Source organism: Echinococcus granulosus, assembly GCF_000524195.1.
Source record: "Echinococcus granulosus chromosome Unknown EG_S00133, whole genome shotgun sequence".
In the NCBI taxonomy this organism is placed as follows: Eukaryota; Metazoa; Platyhelminthes; class Cestoda; order Cyclophyllidea; family Taeniidae; genus Echinococcus; species Echinococcus granulosus.
Genome location: NW_020170513.1, coordinates 17,533 through 29,020, shown reverse-complemented (window position 1 = coordinate 29,020; position 11,488 = coordinate 17,533).

Below are 11,488 nucleotides of genomic sequence, written 5' to 3'. Positions count from 1 at the left end.
TCCAAATCAGGCAAAACAACTCCCAAGCAAAGACGAGTCACGACACGACGCGACACAAGACATGTGTCGCATGATCGGTTTCCACCCATGTCGCCCGTTCTCTGCTTCAAATCACTGCGACCGTGAGAGGTGTCTTCTGACGCCAACTGCTCCTCACTTCAGCCCTCTGCACTGCTGCGGTTGCAGGTGGAATTGGAAGGAGCATGCACGACAATGGTAGCACGGTTGCCGAAACTTACAAACAACACAACCCTAACCCATCTTCATGGCGCTGAACGCTTTAAAGATGAATTAATGATTTTCAGCCAAACGAGATCCTACATATTCACCGGTAAATAGCAACTAAGCTTAATACAATAGTAGGGATTGTGTCAAGCTCTGACCTTGCACAGTCCTGCCAGGAGAACATGACACCGGTGTAAAGCACCCAAACAAAAACCCGTCGTTACCTCACTTAGCACTAAAATCTTTTTCGACGTAAACAATTTCACACGTGTGTTCAACCTTTACTACTACCGTTTCAGTGGTGGCAGGAACGGCGTTCGAAAGTGCAATTCATGTTTTGCATTTGGGTTCGCAGGCGAGACCACCGCCAAAATACCACCTGGTGCAATCTGGTGCATGTGACAAGCTGCCAGATAGTCTCAACGCACCTCACCTCAGATCTCCTCCACTCAGCTCATCTCATTCCATTTTCAGTTAGCCGAACAGCGCATCTTCCTCCTCTCTGACTGACCGAATCACGCAGCAAGCGCATGACACGGATGGTGTCTTGCTTTTGGAATACTACGTCAGACATCGCATTGCAGGTCAGTTGTCAGCCAAGGAAGAGGTGAAATTACAGTTCATGTCACTCCGTGATGTAAATGTTCACCCACCGTGTCTCGTCTTCAAACACTATCTGGATGGCTGATGGTGAAAACTGAAAGGAACAACTGCCATGTGGTGGTCCTGGATTCTCTCCACTACCCTTCGTACCCCACCCTAACCACATGTACTATTTGCACATTTTGTTATATTCTGGCCGTGTTCTCTCCTGCCTACCTTCTCGTAGAGTAGAGGATTGATGGACAAACGGATGGATAGACTCAACGGACCAACATGCTGATCGAATATGATATGAGACATAAACGCAAAATTAGCCGTCAAACTCTGTCTTTGTTTGTCTAAGTGAATTGATATTTGCTAGGTGCAGCTTAGAGCAATTTCCCTTCTGAACGCGGTGCTTCATTATTTCTTCTTTCTTCCGCTCAGCTCATCCTGTGACAGCTAATTAAAACATGGCATCCATCACCTTCACAAGCATTCGGGTCTACAGTGGGTCAGTGATGCTCTTGTTAGGCTGCATTCTTGCCATGTTGAAATGATCACCCCCTACTTCTGTTTCTTTAGCATTCAGGCTGGAAGTGTTGCGAGCCGCTGCATACAGCAGCACACTTACCCAGTTAGACACCCACATCTCTCATCTCTTGCCCTCTCCCTGACTAGCCAACAAATTAGTATGCACTCATTTCAGACTGGATACACAGAAACAGTTATCACAAGAATCATATCAACCACTTTTGCACACAACAAATCTTTGCTACTGGCAATGAAGCTCAATCCACAAGCGCGGTGTCGCTCTGCAATTCGTGATTGAAACAACAAGGAAGGTGGAAAGTGTAGGCGCCTGGGGTCAGGATGACTGCACATCACATGTTAACTTATTGAGGCGGATCTTACCAAAGAGAGGAAAATTTGCTTTGCAAGTGCACTAGATCCTCCTCCCTGCCACCTAGACTGGCTGTTTCTACCACCCGACCACTGCTACTACTACTATCACCCTATAACAGCAATTAGAGTTAAACAATATACAAAGGTGACTTGCATCCTGACTTCACTTTTTGACCGAATCTACTGATATTCTGGCTGGTGGTAGCGTGATTGAAATGTGAAGGGGTCGTTTCTTCTGCCGGGGTTTGACATACTTTGAATTTTCTCATGTAAACACGCAGTTTCGTGCAGATTCAGTGACTATCGTGTGCATCTTAGCGCAGGATGCACATTGAACCAATCAACATTGCTACATGCCTTTTTTAATCCACCGCCAATACAATGCGGTGTTTTGCCGGTTAAAGGCCAAGAATAGTTTCAGCTCACCTGCACATCCCTCTCGGGTTTTCTCGCTAATGCAGCACCAGCCTTTTCAAAGCTCGGTTGTGAAGTGTTACCACGTCAGATGGCAAAGTGGACAACCAGTTGGAAGCCTCTCATTGCAACGGTTGAGAGATCAGTCCTTGAATAAATATCCTGACAGAATGACTCAGCAATTGAATAGCGGCGTTGCAACAAGGAGGAATTTTTTGGTACGGCCAACCAACCCTTCAGGGCGTTGAGTATTAGATGGAAAAGCCAAACCACCTGCCAGAATGTCAGTCTTGTAGTTGACTGTTTCTGTGTGGCAAGATGTTGGGGTCAAATTGGTAGTCAATTATTGTAATCTGTGAAGCTGTGGTATTTTCCTGAATCGAGCTTGGTGTAAATTGGCGAGTTGTCGAAAATGTAGACGCGATGGTTCTAGGAGTTGTTCGTGGCTGCCATATACTTCGACACTTTATCACCAATTCTTTTACCGATACGATGTGCACAACAGGAGTCACGCTAGTGAGACTTCTCAAATGTCACTCGATACCCATCGCTGCTGGGGTATTATCTGTTTCAATTACAAGCCAACCAGTGGAGTTGGTTTTTGGTGGAGGGACTCTCTGGATTGTACCTATGGAAATTTGTTTCCCCAATGGAGCAACTGTAAGGAGTCCTCTTCCGGTAGGTGCCTCCTGTGGACGAGATGCATTTCATCAATCCTCATCGAGGAGCACCGCAGTTGGGCATGATTCATCAAAGTTGCCTAATGAGTACACCAGATCTGGAACGCCGAGGCATGCGGCGAACGACATGCAAACACCTTCCTCGTCTTTGCAACAAACTCATCATGTGAGAATAATTTGTCATCTTGTGTGCTGTGCTTAGAACTGCCACGCTAGGAGGTGATCCCACTCAGTTCCATGATTTCTCTTTCCACTTCTTAACAGTGTCTCCTGGGCGAGGCCATTGCTTCCCCATTATTGAGCGGTTGCACAGAGCTCACCGAATGATTTCTGCCCTACACACACACGTATATACATATAATTGCCATGTGCACATTTGGCAATCCTGCACTCACTCACCCACTCACTAATGCAATCCACGATCACGCATCAACTTTTGTTCTCCTTACCTAGACATCTATCCATCCCAATTTCCTCATCTTATGGCTCACCCGCCTCTACGTCCCTCTACCCAACACAACCCACTCCAATTCAATACATCTGCAAGGTGGCCAGAAATGACTCCTTCTTCTACTTCTTCTTCTTTTGGAACGTGAAGAATTGGTGACTAAAGGCGGGTGAGTGCTGACTGATAGATGATGAACACGTGAGAGAAATAACCCAGTCTAGCACTCCTTCTAGCAAAATCAATTCAATGCAAGGCTGTTCTGCACAAAGAAATGCAGCATCTCATGCTTCATGCAGTCGTAAAACATTCCCACGTGTAGATCGGAAGGGAGAAAAGGCATAAGGCAGAAGGCGTCAACCTTGTTTTTATTCTCATCATCCTTCTTCGCAATGTCTTGATAACAACACTGCCAGTTCCATGTGACTACCACCTTCTCGTGATGTTAACATGAGGCAGTCATGTGACTCCACTCGAGGGGAAAGAAGTGAGGAAGAAAGGAAGGTAGAAGCGGAGTTGAATAGAAAAGAGGAAATCTCAGCTTTAGTTGACAGAACATAACAATGAAGTGCGATGTCTAGCTAGCACGATTGTTCAAATGTCATGAAGAAGTGGTTCATGGCCTCATTTCTGTACACCTCACCACACACTATCACAAAGGCACACCAAAGTGGCAGCCTCTTTGACCTCCAAATCAGGCAAAGCAACTCCCAAGCAAAGATGAGTTACAACACGACACGACTCGACTCGACATGAGACACCGAGTCGCGTGCCGCATGATCGGTTTCGACGCACGTCATCTGTGGTCTGCTTCCCTGACTGACCTCATCACGCAGCAAGCACATGACACGGATTGCGTTGTTCCTTTAAAATACAATCCAAGTGAGCAAATGCTTGCGAGTCAATGGGAATACACAAATCTTCGTGATATAGGGGAGAGCAGTTCCCTCCTAAGTACAATGCGTCATCTATCATAAGGGCACTCATCACTTAACTTCATACACTTAACATTGTAGCACTGCACGCTCCGATTTCCTCGTCATTTCTCATTTCTTCTCTCCATTTCATTGTTCGACAGTCACTAAAGTAATCGCATCCATGAACTCCACAAGCATTCGTGCCTATATTAGGTCAGCGATGCATTTGTGCAATAGTGGAGTGATCACTTCCTTACTTCTGCTTCTTCCACACTCCTACCAAATCAGACATCTACATCTCTCTGGGCGAAGACGTTAGATAAACCCCATTCCTGAGTTATTGCTGAAGACAAGAATTACGAGTAGCATGTCTGATTGACGTCTTCCAGCTGCAACACCAAAGCCACTGATGTGCTTCGACGTGCGTATACCGCGGTGACTTGCACAACCATACGGTGGCACCCATGAGTTACGGTGCTAACCCCACTGCAAGAGTGTGCTTTCAAAAGACCTGCCTGTTTGACTGCCTAACACACCACTTGGAGGCTTTGACATCTACGCACAGCCACACCTTATGTGCACTTTACCACAGTAGTAGAAGGAGAGGGCAATGGAAGGGAATTCTTCTTAAGTTCTACAATTAGGAGACTCATACACCACATCGTGTGGATAAACTTAAAAGTGTACTCTTTTGTCTTCTGATTTGAGCAGAAATCTTGCGACAGTATCAACTTATCCTTACTTACAGATCTCGTCTCTTCTTAAGCAGTGAGTCCTCAGATGGGGGAGTAGCACCATCTGCTCATTTTGACTTGGAGCAGAGGACGGAATCAGTAGGAGTGAAGCAATAAGGAACCTCAGGTCATTCATAACTGCAATAACCAGCATGTCGGTTATCACCATCCAAATGGCCGAACATTTTCGTCTCCTACCGCAGTCTTTCATCACCTGTGTATCAAGACATGCTGAATCCTTCCATCTCATGTGAAGTAGAAGAGGTGAATGCACAATTATTAGCCGGATGAACAAAACCAGTGTGAAATAATTTTGTGCTTATTTGCATAGGAAGAATGAGGCAGGTGTGAGTGACTTCCAACATCAACACCGTCATCGTTGCCTGTTTGACGTGCACTCGTGTAGATGTGAGATGCTACAGACAGGATTAATCAGAAGGCGTAGGCATCAAGAGAGAAAAAACCTGTCTTTACCTGGATAAGGTAGGAGAGGCAGGGGAGAAGAGGATAGAGGAGTGCAAACAATTGAATTGACATTCAGGAAAGAGGAGGGGGGAGCAGTCGAAGGCATGTTCAAAGCGTAGCAATGATGTCGTTACAATGTCGTCATCAGTTGTCTTGGTGGGCGAGGATTTAAGAACAGTAGCAGACACGTGTAGATTGATGGAGGCGATTAAAATTCTGGGGGAGTCAGACAAAGACGAAGTACTAGCTCCAGAACCACAACTAGTAGCAGCTTCTGCGCCACTAACGTGTTGTCCAAGTGGATGGGTGAATGGGTAGATTTCTGCTAAATTGTGTAGAAAAGTATTGGAAATGGAGGGATGTCCAGATGGATGAGCAGGTGGGATTATAATGGCTAGATGACCTGATTTCGGGTAAATGTGGCTCAGATTAAGGTAGGCTTAATGTAGCTAAGGAGGGCGTGGGTATGTGGGTGATTTCAAGATATCTGTTTTGGTGTGTGGGTGAGTCCTGGACTTACAGACTAGCAGATGGAGAAAGGCCATCATCATCACACGGTCACACGCAGAATGTTTATTTCGAAAAGCACTCCCTTGCACTCCTAGTGGGTACGGAGTCACTCCGACAATCACAAACATGACCACCACAACAAATGCTGGCAAACCGAAGGTGCCACATCTACTTATCTACTTATGAGTGGGTTCTGCATTTGCGCAAAACGTCTGCTTCTTAAAGCGAGACTTGTCTTTATGAGGTGATCATCGGAAGGCGTATTTCAACTTGATGCACAAAATATCGCCAACATTTATTCGCGCTTGTTGAAAACAAATAAAGAGCCTAGAATTGTGGGAGTGGGAAGTCGTTTGCTGTAGTTCTCCCTTCCAGTTGCACACTCAGACGCAGACAGGTGTAATTTTATATTCGTGCCAGAAGGAAAAGGATGAAAAGTTCAATTCTCTATGTGTTTGGAAGCTGGAGGAAGTAAAAGTAGCCTCGAGGATTGTAAAATCACATCCACACCATCGCACAAACGCTTAGTACTCACCTGACTGCTCAAAACCTACGCTCTTCTTCTTCTCCTCCTCCTCCTCCTCCTCCTTCATCCACTCAGTGTGAATTTAACGAACACTCTGCGCTTATCCATCAATCCCACACTCATTTTTTCAATTCCGGCTGGTGTCGCCCTAATAGCTTACATCTTATGACTCCACTTTGGTAAGGTTTTCGTAGATAACAACAACCACTGAAATGGTAGAACTGAAATTTAGTTAGGAGGTTGAAAACGCTTATCAGATTATCTCGAGCATGTCGCATAGAAGGAAACAACTACCGTTGCCATGACTGCTCGTGGATTTCTCGCCCATTTCCGAGCACGGGTCTATTATAACAGAGATTGGTGTGATTGAGGCAAGGTGAAAACAATCTGCATCCTTGATTTTGAAGAAAGACAAGAAACGGTATTAGATTGAGGAAAGCATATTATAAAGACTCCCCGAATCTGGGTTTCTCAGATAACGCCTAAGTCTGCGACCAGTTGTACTTCTGAACCCATCTGTTCTCCTTCTCCATTCGCTTCGTCTTACTTTACTTCTTAGCCAATGTGTAACTACAGAGAGGGGTTTGGCATAGCCTAGGTAAGCACAAATGGGTCCACACTCGGCTGCTCTCACTCGCCCTCTAACTAATCACAGCCGCAACAACATTCACTTAATTGGTAAAGGGACAATAACTAGTGATGGATATTTCGGTAAATTAAGAAGTCAGAGGCAAAATCTTTGTCTAAAATCTGTTTGTTTGGGGAAGGTTACTCTTTTTGACAGGAAGTGCAGCATACTGTTTCTTCTAGTGCCTCCAGGAGAGTGATTGATGTTGGTGCCACGCCATCCAACGATGCGCCCCGACACATCTCCGTATTCAGCATACAGAAGCGTTTGGGTCTACTGGCCTCGCCCGGAGAGAGACCAGCCCGGCCGGAGTAGGTGCATTGGCCAGGACACAAAGTGACCCTCTGCCAAAACCACGAGTCAATCAATCAAGGCCTTACAGTAATAAGTCAGGTTAGTTTGAAGGAGAATTTACTGTTCACGTAGAGAATGCTTGGAAGGTGAAGTGCATGCGTGGAATGCAATGTGGAATGGAGGAAACTGGGGGTGCGAAGACCGAAGCGCGTACACGGGTAGTTGTAGAGCTCAAAAATATTCTCCTACTACCAGCACTGAAACCGCTGGCCAAATTCCTACAAAATGCTGCCCACCTGAATGGATCCTTGAGACCTAGCTACGCAGGGATGATGATACCCGAAATTCTTCTTCTCCATTTAACCCCATCCAAGCCGACACTGCCCAACTCTCCACCAGTTTATCTCACCTTCATTTCTCATGATCCACAGGCATACGCGCTTGGTCCGGTTCCACCTCTTTTCCCCTCCCACCCACATTCAGCCGTCTATCCATTCTAGACCTGCCTGCTTATCCATCTAGATATCTTCCTTGCCTCCCTTCACACTCCCACACTTCTCGCCTTCGTCTCCCATCCTTGGCGTGAGTGCCATTACACTTTGTCCTTCTCCTCTCACCTCACAATCATTCGTTGTGTAGCTGCGTGAATTGCTCGCCCTCTTCTCCTCATATCCAGTGATGCATGTGCGAGATCCAACTTGACCATCCCAACGCCCGTCCCTCTCGCCTACTTCAATGCACAAAGATGATACATCCTATCCTATTCCTTCTCCCTTTCCTCTGCCACGACTTTGCAGCAGAGGTGGCGTCAACAGCTGCACAGATCCCCTTTTGTTCAAACTACCCCGTGTGCGTAACAATTGAGGGATGACGAAGTGCAGAAGAGGAGTGCGTGACCTCCCTGTTGGTGTGGGAGAAAAGGTGACTGCACTCAGACCAGTTTGCTCCTCAGTCTCTACTCTTGGCTCCACCACTTCTGTCGGAAGGTGGATGAATGGTGATTGGGGATTTTGTCCCTGTGTATGCAGCACGGAGCCAGTTGAAAGAGGTGGCAATCATCTGTGCAATCTGCCAGACTTCACTAATGCTGCTGGATAAGTGCTTGTGCAGGGGTGAGAAGAGAGTGCCTCTGCTATGGCTTGGCTTCCACTAAAATCACATTCCAGAAGCTTCGAAGAATGTTTCATCAACCGAATGTGATTTGCTCTTGGTCATGCTGAGCTCATAAGAACGCAGCTTCGGATGATCTCAAATAAGCTCTCCAACTAATCACACCACCAATCACCTTGAGATGAACCGCAAAATGCAAGAACAGGTGCCAAATGATGCGTTAAATTCGAAGGAGAGAAAAAGCTTATTTAATGCAGTTTTCTTGGGGAGATACATTGACTTTGACTAGACTTGTTACCAGTTATTGTTTTAACGCCTGGAGGAGGGCGAATAGAACAGCTGCTGGGCCACCCAATAGTGTGCATTGTCCCGAGTCCTCCTTGAAACCGCAATGAGTTAAACCAGTTGAGAGGAAAATTTACAATGTACGAACAAAGTGTTTGCAAGGCCAAGGGCGCATGCGGATTATGATGTGGAAGACGGAATACCGGAAGTGGAGAGAGTGAAGTGCCTGTGTCTGCTGGACCAAACATACTGCACCCAATCATCTAACTCAAGGTCCAGCACCTATCCTTCTTCCTGATGGCCTTATCTATCCGCCCCATGTTCCCTTACCACTGACCCTACTACCAATTCGTTTGGTGCGGATACTACCTTCACACATCGCAAGCCGATCCGGCCCCCCAGTTAATCTAGTCCTGCCAATTCACCCATCAGGACATTCTTCCATTCTACGCCTCTTCCTGCTTCATTCAACTAAAATCCACTCTATCATCTATCCACTTGGGGAGAACGAAGACAGTTGCCATCGTCTAATGCATCCATCACTTTTCATAACATATTTGACACGGAGTAAACTAGAACTTATTTCCGCCTTTCCTTTGGCTGGCCAACGTATGCCGCAAATGCATGACACGGATAACGGTGTGCATCCAGAATTCTGAGTTTGTCATCGGCATGGATGTCATCTTCCGCCTAATCCACCACTGAAAGAAGATTCACTGGCGTAACCCTCTTCTGGACCTTCCACATCTGCAGCTGGGAGGTGGTTCAACTGTCGAAAGGTACGGAGTCGTAAGTACCTCCCTACCCAATAATCTCAGTTATTTCCTGATCTAGACATCCGCATCGTGATATCAATCTACTTGATTAGTGACTGCACTTTTAATTGGAATTGGTGGAATAACAAGAAGAGGAAGCAGTGCATGTATGTCTGTGCGAGACGACGCAGTCGGTGTTTTGCACTGGCGACGTGATGGGTTGAGGAGGTAAAAAGGAGCAGGCGAAAGGATAGAATCGCCACCAACACGCACATCGCCACTACCAGCGGCGAAGACGGGACCACGGGTGTAGCAGTGTCTAGCACCCGCCGTATTACGAGAAGGCTGACCGGCCAAAAGCAGAACCGCTACCACCGTAAATGGGAGGAGATTCAGCGTTGCCATGGCCTACTACGGATAGAGGAACATTCTCGACAATGCAGACTGCTTGTCCAGCCTGGTTCAAGTAGTGAATCCCCGAAGTCAACAATTGGAGTAAAAGCAGAGGAGTACAATTCCTGCCCATTTGCCACTTTGACTAATGCACAGAATGGTCGTGGTAAATCTCTTCGTCTGACAAAAGCTGAAGAATTAGACAAGTGGAAGTGTGTGTATTCGCTGGAGCAGAATTCGTTTCAAGTGCTGCAGTTCAACTCTAAGCATAGAAAAGGTATCTCTACTCTGCTGCACCTCATTACAAACAGGGTCCAGTCAACAGAGGATAAATTTCCATCATCCGAGAAGTGCTCATTCCCAATCACCATCAGCTTCCACACTGAATAGTCGTCCTTCATCTCAGCTCTCACGCAGCACAAGCATCGGCACAAGCCAAACGCAGATATTCGAGAAGTAGTGTGTCGATTTTGGTGTCATGGCACATCCTGCAAAGCACTGATTGTCTTTACTTCTGCAGTGATTCCACTTACATGTCTCTATGTCAGAAAACACAGGTAGTCGCCTTCACCCAGCTGCTCTTCATTATCCAGCTGCTAATAAACAGAGCATGGATCGGTCCACCAAACATTCCTTCTTGCTGCTCGCATATTTACATGGGTGACCAACCGACGTGACCTTCGTCCCCCTCTCATTCCACCAGTCCTGCATCCAAAGCGTGATTGTGGTAGAGCGACAAACCAAACAACGAATTACAGCTGATGTAGAGACTGACCTTGACCACACCCACACACATGCATGTGATGGCGACCTTCGTCCCTGAGGTCAAACATTCATGACTCACACTCACACTTACACACATTGGCCAGCTCGGCGTATGCTCACTCTATCCGCCACATCGACAGCTAGCAGACGTGTCGCTCGTCCGTCCGCTCTGCATCTTCCCAACTCACTTACACATGCGATGGCCGAGACGGCACAGTAAGTTGCATACTTCCAGTTGATGTCTCCTGTAGACGAGATGTAGTTGATCAATCCTTATCGACGAGCACTGCGGCTAGGCATGATTCACCATCCTCGTCTAATGAGCACACCAGGTCTGGAACGGCAAGGCATGCGACGAACGACGCGCAAACATCCTCCTCGTCTCTGCAACACACTCCTCATGCCAGAGTAAGTCGTCACCTTGTGCGTTGTGTTTAGAGCTGCCACGCTGCGAGTTGATCCCACTCAGTTTCATGTTTTCTCTTTCCACTCCTTCACAGTCACTCCTTGGTGACGCCCGTGCCTCCCCATTATTGAACGGTTCCAACAACGGTAGTGGCCACGGTCAGGCTCCTTGCTCCTCCTCAATCACTCAAATCAGGGGATCCACCGCTGGTGGAGGCAAAACGGCAAATATATTCCATCGGAATTATAGGATAAACAATAGGGAGTATAACCGCTATCCTCCTGCAAGTGGTTCATGGCCTACCGTAACGCCACAGCAGGGTAGATGCAAGCCTCCTCCACTCACTCTAGTGGGAAGCACAAAGTACTCGTTGCATTCTGTGATACCCCACCCTTCGCCTCTATTTAGTCCTGGAAGCAATGCCAACTCGTTACTGGCACCAAAGGAA